The sequence below is a fragment of the Amia ocellicauda genome, chromosome 1, assembly GCF_036373705.1.
Source record: "Amia ocellicauda isolate fAmiCal2 chromosome 1, fAmiCal2.hap1, whole genome shotgun sequence".
NCBI lineage: Eukaryota > Metazoa > Chordata > Actinopteri > Amiiformes > Amiidae > Amia > Amia ocellicauda.
In genome coordinates this window covers 8,788,897-8,803,736 of record NC_089850.1, presented here as the reverse complement: position 1 = coordinate 8,803,736, position 14,840 = coordinate 8,788,897, and the positions used below count along the sequence as shown (strand labels likewise).

At 37.0% G+C, this 14,840-nt stretch overlaps 1 protein-coding gene across 7 annotated transcripts in view; it reads left to right on the top strand.

Moving 5' to 3' along the window:
• Positions 1–14,840, top strand: part of LOC136759823 (myelin transcription factor 1-like protein) — a 138,661-nt gene that overhangs the window by 27,429 nt on the left and 96,392 nt on the right. Inside the window, exon 1 of one of the 7 annotated variants that reach the window (XM_066715010.1) lies at positions 8,369–8,474. The exons of the other annotated variants lie outside the window; for them this stretch is intronic. The gene's annotated coding sequence lies outside the window, so the exon portion shown is untranslated. Of the gene's footprint in view, positions 1–8,368; positions 8,475–14,840 lie in introns of those variants that run through there. 7 annotated transcript variants of the gene reach the window in all.

Below are 14,840 nucleotides of genomic sequence, written 5' to 3'. Positions count from 1 at the left end.
TCCAAACAGACCCTGGAGCTGTGAGAGCTCAGCTCTAACCACCGCACCACCGTGCCACCCTGTTGATAACAAATTATTGATAATTCCCCGAGCACTACCTTATTATATGCTTATGCTGAAAAGGATTTTGAGACTTGGGGGTAAACTGAACTGAGTGGCTGTTGCCAAGTTACAAAAGGAGCTCAGTTCATTGGGAGGTTGGAGCACAAGGAGGATAATGACCTTGTTCAGAACTTGTGGGAGAGCCAGGACTGGATCAAGGAAGCCCTTACCTTAACCACAGGAGCAACCAGCCACAAAAGTAAACTTCACATTGCATATTTTGGCACGTAAATAGTCTCATAAAGTACATAAAGTAATATGAATACTATGATTACTTATCTAGTTTATGACAATTTTCAGTCTTGATAATGTATGAATCTCTACCAAATCTTCTTTGGGGTGAAGACAATTTCTGTCTTTTTGCCTTGAGGACCCATCTTTTAAAGAGGTGTGACTGAGGAATTGTGTTTTCTTTCTTTCCTGGGTTTATCTGGTGCAAGGATAATCTGAGACTGTTCTGTGCTTTCCTCATTCATTTAATATATTAGTGTCACTTTTGAAAACATAGACCTATGTCTTCTCAGTTTTCTTCTAGTTATCTGGCCATTCTGACCTCTTTAAACCTAGAAAATAATATCTGTTAAGCACCACATATTTGTGTGCATGGAGTTGTCCTGGCTTGCAGCTGGTGATTTGGCAGGAGTACTGAGTGTGAAAAACTAGAAGCACACTGGTGCCACTTTTAAGTGAGGATTTTTCCTGCAGTATTCCCAAAAGCAATATTTTAAACATTTAGTGCATTTTACAGGTTCTTACAGATATGTTTTGGTTATTCTTAGTTGTATTTTGTAATATTATTACTGTCATACTTTTCATTATCTTCCAAATGGCCATATATATACAGACCCAGACATTTTTGATAGGGATGACAGTTTTGTGGAATAATCACAGGTGGACATTAAAAATAAGAAGACAGTGTCATCCAAAAGTTAGTTATATATTGTTATGTTTTGTATAATTTGACTGGACAGACTAATACACATTTTAATTTTCAAAGATTATTGTATTAGTAGTGCAAATTTTGAATAAACAGTATTTAGTGTATCTAATCCATAGACTCTGTGACAGCTTTAATATACCAAGGATTCTTTTTGGGAGTATATTCGCTGAGGGTAAGCCTTCAGGGTTTCTGAAAACATGATTGTGCTATGTCTTCAGACACAGTAATTAAGATTCAGAAAGACACCCAGCAGCATCACACCCAAAGATGGTGAAACTGATCATTAAAACAGGACTACAAGGCTTTGTGATATAGAAAAACACAGAAAACATGGTATGTAATTTATAAGAAACATATCGCTTGCTTGGCAAGAGAAAGTCCTCGCCAATTTTGGTCTTTCAATTGAAAATATGGAATCAGAAGATGCAGTGATTATCACAGTTATAAGATGCTTAAAGAGGTCTCCACAGCCCACAATGATCTATGATGGGGAGAATGCATGCACAGTATGGGGTTGATTCCCACTGTCTGGAGGGGAGATCTTATTATGAAAACGCACGGGACCTTGGATGATGAACCCTACAAGGAAGATAAAAGGCTTGATCAATCTTTCTGCCATGTTATCAGGAGGAAGGCTGTCTGACTTTAATTTTGCAGCACTATAATGATCATTAGAACATAAAGTATGATGTGAATTCCTGAAGAGAAAGGATGCAGAGGTTTCCGGTGTCATTTTCTATTTAGAAAACCAAAGTTTGCAGTTCAGATGTTCTCATCATTGAAGGAGGGAGGGGACTGTGGCTTGAAAGGCAAAATAATTTCTATCATTACAAAAGCATTTGGTCTATGGAATATTCAGAATGCAGTCGCAATGCTCTGAATATTTATCTGAGAACTAAAATATGTATATCCCAGTTACCCAGTTACTTGTGTTAAACCTGTAATTTGTTTTGCATTAATTTATATCTCACAATTACATAATAAATACCCTGTCTTCTGCACCTCCCTTATCTTCAGTAAAGAAGCACTTTATAATAAGGGTTCCCAAGATTTTCATGCCTTTTACTTGCTCAGAAATATAAATATATCAAAGACCCATCTCTAATGGAATGGCTGGTAAGTGTTAACATATCATCTTTGTGTACCTGTAAATGGCACTGCATGCTGGAAAACTCTTTTTTCAGTTTCTACTATTCATTAAGTTGCTTCATGTCTGTTGTACACATCTTTAGATATTTACAAACAAACAATTATCAGGACATACAGACAGGTGACAAATTAAAGGAAATACAGATGCCTCCAAACAGGTGTACTGCATAATACAATTAAGAAATTAATAACTTAAAAACTCCTGAAGTGAATCGTTGATGTTGACAGGAGCGTTAGCCACAAGTATATTTGTGTAAAACTTTTGTTGTCGGGTAAACAAACCATGTGTTTGTCAGTGCAGTTATTGACAGTGCTTTAAAAACTTCCAAATCCAGCAACAAAGCTGAATTACTTTACATTGTATGAAGACTTTGTCCATGTGAAGCCCCCAGATATAATGATGCCAATGTTGCCATCTGTGGCATGTTTACAGATGAAGATACAGATTAAGAAGTGACTTTCAGATAGCTAAAGAACAGACTCTTGTCAGTGACTTTTTGATGTATAATAGTACAGCAAGAATGGAATGGAAAACCATACACCTGTAAGAAGTCATTTGAAAAGAGAAAATAACTGTGGAATTTCTGGGGAATTATTGTGGGAGGGGTTACAATTTCCATCAGCCAATCTGCAGAGGTAATTACCGCCTCCCACGGGACTAAAAAAGCAGAACCTCTGTTAGGCTGTTCTGTGCTGTCACTAACTTCAAGCGAGCAATGGCCTCAATTGTCGGTCTATATTTAACATTGGTGCTTTAGAATTTAAACGCAATGGTGGCGCGATGTGTTTGCACTAAAATTATTGTTCTGTGCAAGGGAAAGGACAGAGGAGTTGCTATTGTTTTGGTACAGATCCTCTGTCACTTAATCAGTAGATCTAAAGACATCTAAAGATACGCAGAGACATTCTTGTCGGGGTTTAATAATTCATGCAGGAGAAGCCGGCGATGAGTTTGCTTTATGCATTAAAGAATGACGAGCATTTGCTTTAATAAGGATCTTATGGCCCAGTTAGTACAGGACTTTACTGGCTAGCCCTAGGTTTTTGTGAGGCGACATACATACATACATACACATATACATTATATATATATATATATATATATATATATATATGATGTGTAATTACTTTCAAGAGATCACACTTATTACTTTACTCTGTCAGACGGTGCCTTTGCAATCACTCTTTTTTTCTGTTGTTATGTAGAGGCTGTGCCTGGCTTCCTCATTTTCTGCAGTTCATCAATACAAAACTGATTTGAGGCTGAGCTGTATAATAATAAGCCTTTCAGCAGCCGGGCCCGACACTTGGCTTGTAATTAAGGCCTTGACGGCTGCATTGACGGCAGATGAAAGAAAATGGCCTTGTTCTCAATTCCAGTGGCTGATTGCCGGTTCACGTTCTCACCTGAATTTTCGACCCATTCTGCATTGTGCACATGATTGCTGGAGTGTGAGTAATTGCAGTACTGGCAGATGACATTTTCATGAAGCACACTCTCTGCTGCTCCAGTGGGAATTTGTTGAATCTATGGCTGGGAAGCTCATCAAATGCGGATTTAGGAAATGCCTGTATAGAAAATGGAAGATCACCATTGAATAGCCTGAGCTTTCACTTTGACATTTATTTATTTTTGTGTGAAAACAATCTTCCACTCAACATAAGTCACTTAAACGCTCCTTTTCGAATTAAAGAAATCGTATCTCGTTCAGAACAGAATAACAAAATGGTCAGCTGAACCAGACTTTAATTCGAACATCTTATTTGGTCTCATTTGGAAGTGGTTTGGGATATTCAATAACAGAGGAGTGCAGACAGAAAAACAAAGCCATGAATCACTGAAGGTTTGGCAATGCCCTTTCTGTCTGCCTTTCATTTGTTTTTATTCATCATCAGTGTCTCTGCACCTTTGACTGGCTCTGTTTTTAGAGGGCACTGAAAACAGTTTAAGAAGCGGCCTGTTTTTTGAGGTCGGAAACAAAAATTAAAACCATAACAACAAGAACAAGACAAAAAGGGACTGGAAATCTCAAACTGTAAGCATTTAAGATATTTCTGTCTTGGAAAACAGATATTAACATGTAGAGTAGATGTACTGTTATGTTGCATACACAATTCCTACTGTTATGAGAAAATCTAATAATAAAGGCAACCAAGAAAAACAAGAAGACCACTATTTTTTGTCTGCACTTCACAAATTGATGGGTAAGGCAGAGGGCAAGACCTGTTGGGACTGGTACTCTGAACTCCCCCAGTACTAATTCAATCAGTTTCAGCCTCATCTGCCTGCTGCATAGTTTCACTTCTGTAGCCACTTTGAAACAGTAATGAGAAAATCAGGTCTGTGAAAGTTGGATCAATTTCCAATTCATGTCTCCTGTACTCACAAAAGGAGGCTGCCTGGGAGATGCTCAGCCTCCCTGACAGGCGGCTGTGACATCGGCACGCACACTAGCGCAGAAGTGCATCCGGCTGCTATGACAGCAATGAGATTACATAAATGAGTAATGACATCACCGACTTTGCATCACGACAGGTCAATGATCACCACAGACTCGGGGGTTGTCTTTGTGATCCGAAGGGGGCAGCCTTGTGAATTTGCAGTGAGGGGAGGGGGATAGAAAATACAGGAATTTGAAGAAGAAGAAAAAAAACAGAACCACCAACATCACAGCCCCACCGATCTGCTTGCTGCAGCAGACATGTAACAGAATGTAGGTCAGGTAGAGCTTGTCACTTAGTTACTGTTTATTATATATTTAAATCCAAAGCTACCTGCTATCAGCATTGTATGTGTTTGGGATCTCTTTGTCTGAAAATGATTCTGACCACTAGCTATTCTTAGGTGACAAATGTAGGTCTGCACTTTTAACAGACTGATCTGCACTTTTCAGTACAGTACAAATAGAAAGATGTTTAATTCAAATGCTCATAGGCACTTCTGATCTCACAAATTTAGGGGAATTACAAGAAATGTACCATTCATTTTAATCAATCTGCAAATTCGTCACTCCCTGGGATTTTCTTCTGCTGACGATTACAGCTGCGCTTCCAGTGCTTTCTTCTTAAAGCCTAAAGTCAAGAAATACAGGTTCACAATGTAAATTGGTAATATGCTATGTTCCTGTACGGAAATGAATGCACAGCAGTTATATCTCTCTCCACAGAAATCAGGGTCTTGTCTATGCTTAAGTATTGAGATGATGTACAATACTTTGTTTCGAAGCTTTCAGGAAAAATGACTTGTTTGCTGTTACTAGCCTTGGTGTTGACATCCAAACCATGGTCAAAAACATGAAAGTCCAGTCTACCACAAAGCACAAATAAAAAATCAAGGGGAAGGCTCCATTTGAAAGAAATGTTTGCCTATGGTAATGATCTACTTTATTTATGAAAATGCTGTTTTTCTCATCTGTCTTATTTGATCTTTATTAATTTACTGCAGTCATAGCAATGATTTCTTAAGATATATTGTTTGTTTTTTTCTTGAATGGTAAATAGATATGAACATGAACTGTTGATTTAGTCTAGATAATGGTAGTGGTTTGTATACTTATTTATGAAAGTATTTTTACAACCTTTTGTTCCCCGCTCGTACTACAGTAAAGCAGTGAAATGTTGCTTAAGTCTTGGCAGTCTTTTATGTATATTCTTTCGAAAATATAGTCAAGGTAATTCACATATGTGTTATCCCATAATTCTCTGAAATGCATGTTAAACCTTAAAAAATAATATTCCTAACTGAATAATGAATGCCGATCAAAAAAGTTTCTGTATGATCTGTAAGTCATGACCTCCATGTTATCAGGGTTTGGAAAGCAGCATACAGTTGTAAGGACTGCATGCATTAAGACTTAATCAGTTTGCTTTGTCAGCTAGGACCCAGCTTGGGCTGCCTGTCCCACATAGGATTGTGAGGAAATTGTATTGTTTAGAAACATGAGGCAGAAGCTAGGATGTTGAGCAGCAACAATTATGTGTCAGGCAAAATAGCAGCCTCCCCTGATACCTACAGGGCTCACCTTTCATCTACACGTCAATAAAAAATAAAAATAAAAAAGGAAAGGAAGAATCTGAGAAAATCCCCAGAAGTACAAGATGATAACTTAGAATAGAAATGTGGGGGGAATGTAGAAAGCAACATTCATCTTTTATAACTGTTTTGTGCATTGTTTCCAAGCAATCTCTGAAATGTATTCACAGCTGTGTTTTATGTAGAATTCTGGGAGTGCAGACGGGTGGCTATTAGAGGATTTATGGTAGTGCAGTGTTCCTGTGGCTGCTGAGTTTAGCTGATTATAAGCAACATGGCAAGCCCCTAAGGGTCCCTTCATTTTCCCGACACACTTCACTGCTGCCCCATTAACACTTCGTCTGTTATCTCCGTACACTCATTTTAATTAGTATCATTGAATGTGAAGCTCAACATAGAAAAAAAATGCAATGGTTCAGAAAGCCCAAATGCATCTTTCTAAGCTCCCATTCCCTTTTAACTGCAAACTGCTTCTTATTTTCATTTAAAGCAACGATTTCCCAGCCACCCTGCTGTCGGAGATAAGCCACGGTCTTATTCCTGTGTTTTGGTGCAATTCTGCATTTGTGCAGAAGCTTTAACTCGTTCAGATCGGGGGGAAAATATATATTCAGTCTTGTCTCTCTCTTTCTTTTGTTTTGGTTGGTGTGAGAATAGCACAATACATTGGCTATTAGAGTGTTCTGCTCGGTGTGCAATACTGCATGCTTGAAAGGGTATTTTATTTTACTTTATTTATTTTAATTGCAGGTGTTCATTCTGCTTTTTGCATTTTAATAGATGCAAAAAAAAAACTCTTATGTGACTCCACATGCTGGTATTCAACAGCTTGTGAAAGACATGGCAACACGTTTTAAGATAGAAGATAACAGCAAAGCATATATTAAATGTGAGGTTGCTTGGAGATCCATTTCAAACTCTTGAGTGCACCATCTGATAGCTGTTTTCTCCTGGATATAGGAGCCTTACCTGTAGTGTGTGCCCATTAAGAGTTGCCCCCTTGACTCTTAACTGTATGTTGCTGTTGACACTAACTGTTGCATCCTACTTGTCATAAACTAGTTCATTGTAGAATGCATATGAATAAACAAAAAACTGTTCATTGTTTGTATACCTGTTTCATTGTTAGGTGTAACATCCACTGAGGTTAGTTATGGAGAATACATTCTTAAGCTAAGTGTTTCTAGGTGATTTTAGGCACAGGAATTGTTTTGTCAAGTGTGGCATGCTATTTAATTTTCTTCCCGGTGTTTTATCTGCTGGCCAATTTCAAACATCCCTTGGCACAAGCATACATAGCTTGAAATAATGTATTTCAAAGGAACTGGGTATCAGTATGCTTAATGGTCTATATTTTTGTCTGTAATATTGCTCTTGTGGTTTTGTATGCATAGTTGTACTTGAAAGTATGTGCAACCTTATGTTTAATATTTCTTGATTCATTTATATTAATACATATAGTGCATTAAACTATACTTTAAACATTATACATTCAACATAGATGCCTGTGATGCCATTTTATAATTTATTGAGCACTATAGGTTTCAACTATATTTCAAATATGAATTAAACTAAAGGAAACATGGTATAACATTGTTTCTAAGAAGTGGTGTGAATATTTTCAACTACAACTGTATACATGTATGAATAAGACAACATCGCAGCTAACCAAATAACGTTGTGGTAACATTGCAATAAAGTGAACACAGAATTAAGTGATTGTGTGGCAACAGAAATGTGTAGGCTCTGTGGGGTGTTGTCAAGCTTTCTAGATTGTAGAGTAAACAAGACAGTATCAAAATACACAGATTACAGTTTCAGTAAAATGATTTAAAAAAAATACTGTATATGTGCATGCGCTTGCTATGTAGGGATCCAGGTGATCGATGCAGACAATGTTATTGTGCAACTTATAGAGGACATTAACGACCAGATTTGGTCATGTTTCTGCAACATTTTTCTCACATCATCTTTATCAGAACCAAAAACAATCAAAGTACAATTTCACTCAACGTTGCCAAAACAAAATGTGTTAGTTGGGATACCACCTTGTATGCAAATATACCTTTTGATGATGTAGGTGTATTATTAATATTTCACACACAGTTTGTTATTATTTATTTTTATTTTGTAGAAAATGAATTTGGAGGAGAAGTGGTGAACCATTCACTGTGGAGATCCAAGTGCCACTGCAGACTGAGCAAAATAAGGTCTGGACCAAAGAGCAATTACACCCCCAAACGATTTCAGGTACAACTTACCTAAATATAGCTCTCTCCTGAGACTGTTGACAGCAGTTCATTTTCTCTAGTGCCTTTTCCATTTTCCTTCCCTGGCAACCACTCTGATCTTCTCTGCCTGACTCTTCATAAGTATTCAAATGCACTAAAGAAGACTTCTAGCTGCATTTACTGTCACCAGATGATTCATGGCATAAATATCTGTTTGCAGTTAAATTAGATAATGCATATGCAATTTTACTTGCTCCCGTCTCATATAGGAATAGCAAATTTGTGTTCATAACTAGGAAAACTATAAGCCAGGGGTTCCCAAAGTGCAGCACAGGAGCCAAATGCGGCCCTCGGGAATGTTTGGTACGGCCCCCCAAAGCTAACCTTCAACGCCTCCTTTTATGAACCTTTACTATATTTTTACAGTTTCAAATTGCACATGCAATAATAAAACAACAATTGAAGTTTATAAATGTTCCCTAACAGAAATGTATAGGAAATAAAAAGGTAGTATTTTGTTTTCATTGGTGGTTCATTTTCTACTGTGCCCCCCCATCTCATGCAGCCTCCAGAAATTGGCCATCCATCACCAGACATTGGGAACCCCTGCTATAAGCTATACAATGTTCTTCTGAAACTTCAAGGTGAAAAATAAAGGATCAGACAACAATAAACACAGCGCTGATACTTGAAGCCTCCTTGTTCAGGGCTGCAAGAGTAGGATTTTGAATTGGAATGAAAAGAAAAGCAACACTGATTCTGTTTTGCTTGTTATAGTAACATTTTGTTAAAATATTGCAGTCCTTTTGCATGGGAAGAAGACCTGCTATTAGTTCATTAGCATCCTTGTAAAGTAACATCTTCCTTGCTGTATCTTAATATAGGCTGAACAGCAATATACTACCTAAAAAGTCACCTTCTTCTGTGAAGCTACATGTTTTTCATAAAGATATTTTGACTCCATTGCTGAGGACTAGTTCTTATGTAGCACCATTTCCTGTTAAGGACTTGTAACCTGCCTATGTAAATATAATGTGGTAACATTAAACAGTAATGGCCAAATTAATGCATTCTTGAATTATATACCAATAACATATAAATATGGCATGTGCTTCATCAAAGCTTGAGTCTTCTTCAAAGAGCAATGAGCAAAGAGCCTTTTCTCAGTTCTGGAAGAGAAGGCTTCAGAATGGGAATACCTGGAATTTAATGTTATTATGTTTTCAAGAAATAGGTCAATCTCTAATTGCTGAATACTTGGCATGAATAGTAGATATGATCATGAATGAATTAAATAAATGGAAACCTCTACAGTTCCCATGGAGCAAGGCCTGGACAATAGTATGGACTTGGCTTCCGCAGAACCACATAAAACAAATAAACTGGTGTTGATATTTTCTCACTTTTTTCTTTTTTCTAACAGCAAACCGAATTACCTTGATACTTAAAGTATTTTGTCAGCATGGATGCAAGAGTTGATTTGCCTGATTCGTTTTCAGTGTCTCTTTGAAATAATTCTGCATCAGACCTTCGAAAGGCCTGCAAGCAGTTTCACTCTTTTAACTAGAACTAAAAAGTCCCATTGTTTTCTGTTCCCATAATGCAATCTATTAATATTGTATCTGCAATGAATGGTACAGTATTGGAAGTGTATGTTGGAAAATGAGGGGAAAAAATGAAGAAAAGGGACTTTAATCTTTGAGTGTTTTTTAAAAGAATTCTAGCAAGAGGGCTTTGAGAAATGGGACATCTGTATTAGGCACGTTCATGAAGTATTCATGAGTTATTCATGTAAATATCAACACAATGATTCATTAGGTATGTTCATCTGTGTTCATTATTGTACAGTTTAACCACTGTAGCTTACATTTCTAGGATAGGGCACTTTCCTATACATACATGCATTTTATTGTGTTACACTTATTTGTTAAAATTTACAATCCAATATTCAGAAAAATACATTAGTAATGTCTTTTTGGAGTCATTTCCGGTTAAAGCAGTGGAGCTAGTGTTAAAAATGAGGGAGATCTGACAATTCTGCAAAGAGTGTGGAAGAAGTATGCTGAGAAACACTAATCCTTTGCACCGTGTGTTGTGTATTAAAACATATAAATCGGAGCTTGTTTGTGATTTAAATGCATAACGGGTTTTGAAGTTGGGCTTTTGTTAATAGAGAGAGAAAAAAGTTTTAATTAGTATTTCTGGAGCATACATTATCCTCTTGTCATAATTACTAGTAAACCTTTTCAACTCCAGAAAATAAACAATATGCAGATATTAATTATTATTAATTATTAATCTTAATTAATAAAACTATAAATCTGGATAAGGCAATACCTATGCGGTCATATTCGGGACCAGACATGACAAATCTGACTTTGGATGAGCAATGCCACCTTGACATATAGCCTGTTGTCCAAACCACATGTACTTTACAGTGACAGGCTGGAAGATGTTGTCTCAGGAGAGAAGTGTGTACTTTCCCTTGATGGCCCTGTTACAATTAGCCACACCTACAGCTAGACCAAATCAAAGTTATCGAGCCATGAAAGTTGATGTGAAAGCTTTCCAAATCAAAAGAAATACCCCTGTATCAAAACAAGCACCAATCCACTCTTTTTAGACAACTTAAAACTGTCGAAATATATTGCAAATTGAGGAAAAAGTAATAATCACATCATCCATTCCATTCATTCTTTCAAAAATCCTTGTTAAAGCAACATGTTTCCTTAACATCCTATATCACCATTAATAATAATAATAATAATAATAATAATAATAATAATAATAATAATAATAATAATAACTAGAAGTTGCATGCAACTTTTAAGGCTTCCAAGCTGTATCAGTAGGTTTCAGATTTGAGCAGGCATTTGTAGTTTACGTGCTTGTGTTATGAAATGTTCTTGATTGCATGCTTCAATTATGTAAGGTACAATTGCATTTTTCACTTAATCCTAGTATATAAGTGAAGTTATAATTATTTAATCAAGATGCAGAATGCAATTTCCAAATTTGGTCACATGATGGAGGCAGAGGTCTACATAAGGAATGTCATGATGTGGCTGAAATGAAATAGTGTCATATTCATTATTGTACAGCAGCCATGTTTTGTGTCCTATCAACTTGCCTTCATCAACTTTGACAGATGTTTGTACTAGTGTTAATCACTGAAAATGTGAGCACTTTAGGCTTGACGGTTCTGTAGATATTCACTGCTGGATGTGACATGGCCTTAAGCATCGTGGCCACTGCACCATGTCACCGTTGGTAACGAAACTCACCACAATCAAGCATTATCATTTATTATTGTAAAAAGTTTGGTGTGTTTCTGAATAGGTATTATGGGATTTTGTTGGGGTCAAATTTCATGTGTTTATAAATATGTGTATTTTGCATACGTGCACAATCATTTGCTTGTGGCTGCCATGTTTTTGCACGCAGTCACTTGCCTCTTGCAGATTTGATAGATAGCAGTATCTATGTAAGATATGCAAAGTTGCAGGGCTCTGGTCTTTAGAGTTCCAGAGCAGTAGCCAATTTGATATTCGAACGCAGACACATGTTAAAACCAATATTGTGGCTTAACCATGTATAGGTATAGGCATAAACATATGTGCAGAGTTTAATGTGTGTACTGTATTCCAGTGTGCAGGAAATGTGTAATGTAACTGACGAGGTGCGTACGTTTTTTTTCAATGGCCCACGGCACCCATGTTTTTCAGTGGGGCAACTCACCTTTAACAACCTTGGCATGACTCTGTACTAGTGTCATGCATACCAATGTGTGGCACAGTGGGTTATTAGTGGTCTAGAGTAGAAGGCCCCAAAGTTTGAATCAGAGAACGTAACATGGCGGACAAAGTGTGTGACCGAGCACGAATAAGCATAATAGTGGGGCATAAGGTATGCATATGCATGTGCCAATTGGTTTTGGAGAAGAAGATTTTTGTAGCATTTCACAATTTTACTGTTAAATGCAATATGGCAGAAGCATCATGTGACCGGCACATGCAGTTTTCAACAAAACTTGTAAGTTTCATGAGTTTTCATGCATGTATGAGCGATTCAGGGGCATTTGAAGTTTTGTCAAAAAAAAAAAAACATGAGAGAAGTGGGGAACTTAATGTAGGTGGAATACAGAGAAAGCTACACATGTATTTTGCAATCTCTCTTTCTGCTGTTCTGCTTTTTCCTTTTTTCTGGTTTCCCTTTAAACAGGTCCAAAATACCAGCTGTGGATTGGTCCACGGGTGTTTTTATTGTCCTTTTCCACTTTCCTCCCAACTTTAGCTATTCTTTTCTCAGGCCCTTTCGCAGCATGGAGAGGTTTTATTCTAGTAGTGTGATGTGAAAGTTGTGTGGTACGTGATAAACCTGCTGAGGAGTGATATGATTTGGTCTAGCTTACTGTTCTGTTTTTTCAATATTTTGCCAAAATACTCGCAATTTAAGCTGTATTCAGCAGTCATTTCTTATTGAACAAAAATACTTCACTTAGTTGGCAAAAATCTACTTATTATGACTGTGTGGAGATTCTTATGTGTAAGTGACTGGAAAAATAGATAGAACAATGTAAAACTGCTAGCAAAATTAAGGAAAGCAGCATGAGGAGACCTAAAATGCTTGCCTTTATCTGCACAGGTCTGTGACGCTACAGAGAGACAACATCTGAACTTGACTACATTCATAGGCTTCTTTCAGTTAAGTGTAGTTAAAACAATGCATTGGTTCGTTATATGCTTAAACAGATAGATAAACATAAAGTTGAAATACAGGACCCTAATCCTTCTCATATCCTGCATGTACATTGCAGGATATTTGTGAACAACACCATGAAACAGAAATTTTGTGAAAAATGGATACTTGTCAATAGCCAACAACCTTGAACACAAGTCAGTCTTGCTAACATGTATATATCTGCTATTTGCAAGGGCTTGTATTGCAGGTGCTTGAATTCCTAACATCCTTTGGATACTCCTCAGTTGATGACCAAGTCTGACTGTTGTGAGAGACCAAGAATGAATTTTTCTTTCCAGAGATTGCTCATGCCTGATTGAATAGACACAGATCTAGTCTCGGTGCATGTGGCTTGTTATGCGTGATTTCCAGTCTTCTGATTGTTGGCTGATTAACACCCATGGCCACAGCTTCTTGCACAGAACCCATGTGGTGAAGGCCTGTAGCATGCTGACATATGTGTTATGTAAATCTTCGATGACTTTTACTTCGGTATCAAACATTTGCTAACACTAATGCCCAAAGACATGGCTATTTTCCACAGCATTCCATGTCTGTGTCACAGACAAACATATCTGTTGGGGTCCACGGTGACCACAAGTCAGACAAGGACATTGTGAGTTGGGCATTAGCCGTGTTGCACTCCACAAACTCAGTTAGTATCTCAGAAATAACAGTAAACATGCTTCATAAAGGATTTGTAATTGTGATGAAGTGCCTCTTAAGCATGTCGCTTTGATGGAGTGTTCCTGAACATACATTTCACAATACAAGGACCACATTGCATATTATGAGTGTGTGTATGTGTATATGTGTATATAACATACATGTATTGTATAAACACATTTTTATATATGTGTATGTGTTATACATTTGATATTATTTGAACCTAAAAGGTTGCGATTTAACAATATTTTTGGCCTACATTACCAACCAACTAACAATATTGTACTAGGGATGATGTTTTTGTCTGTAGTGTCTTGAGGCATTTACAGGAGTCATGTACAGTTATACATGGTTATTCGTTAGATTTTTGGTAACCTTTCCTTAACCTGCGGTTTAGACTGCATCCACGTTGTCTGAAACCACTGGTCCTGCAACAGGTTTGGCAGGTGTTTTATCGCAGATCAGTTTTAATTTTATTTGGTAAAGCCATTTGGAACCACTCTCCATTCCCCTCCCCGGAAATCTGAACCTGCTGTTATTGCAGCTTGAAGAGTGCCTTATTTAATACCGTAGTCATTTATGTTTGATATATATATATATATATATATATATTTTTTTTTTTTTTTTCTCATTTGATAATGTGTACAACTTGAAAGGAGGGTTGCCAGCACTTTAACTTTTGCCGTGGCCCATTCTACTGTTAGTAGCACTGAGACATCCACAGCTTTTAGAGCTGATGCTGTGGCCTAATTTAATATTCCTAAATTAGTGATGACTATTATGATTATGCTAGTTATGCCAGTTCCGTTTGATGGCATTATTCTGTAATAGTGTGTGTGTTTTTTTCCTGACTGAATCTATGTATAGTGAATCTGTTATTTGGAAGATAGTTTTACCTGCAATACACTGTTGACAAATAAATCAATAAATAAATCTTCAGCTGCGGTGAATCTTAAAACCATATAACTTTATTTTTAGC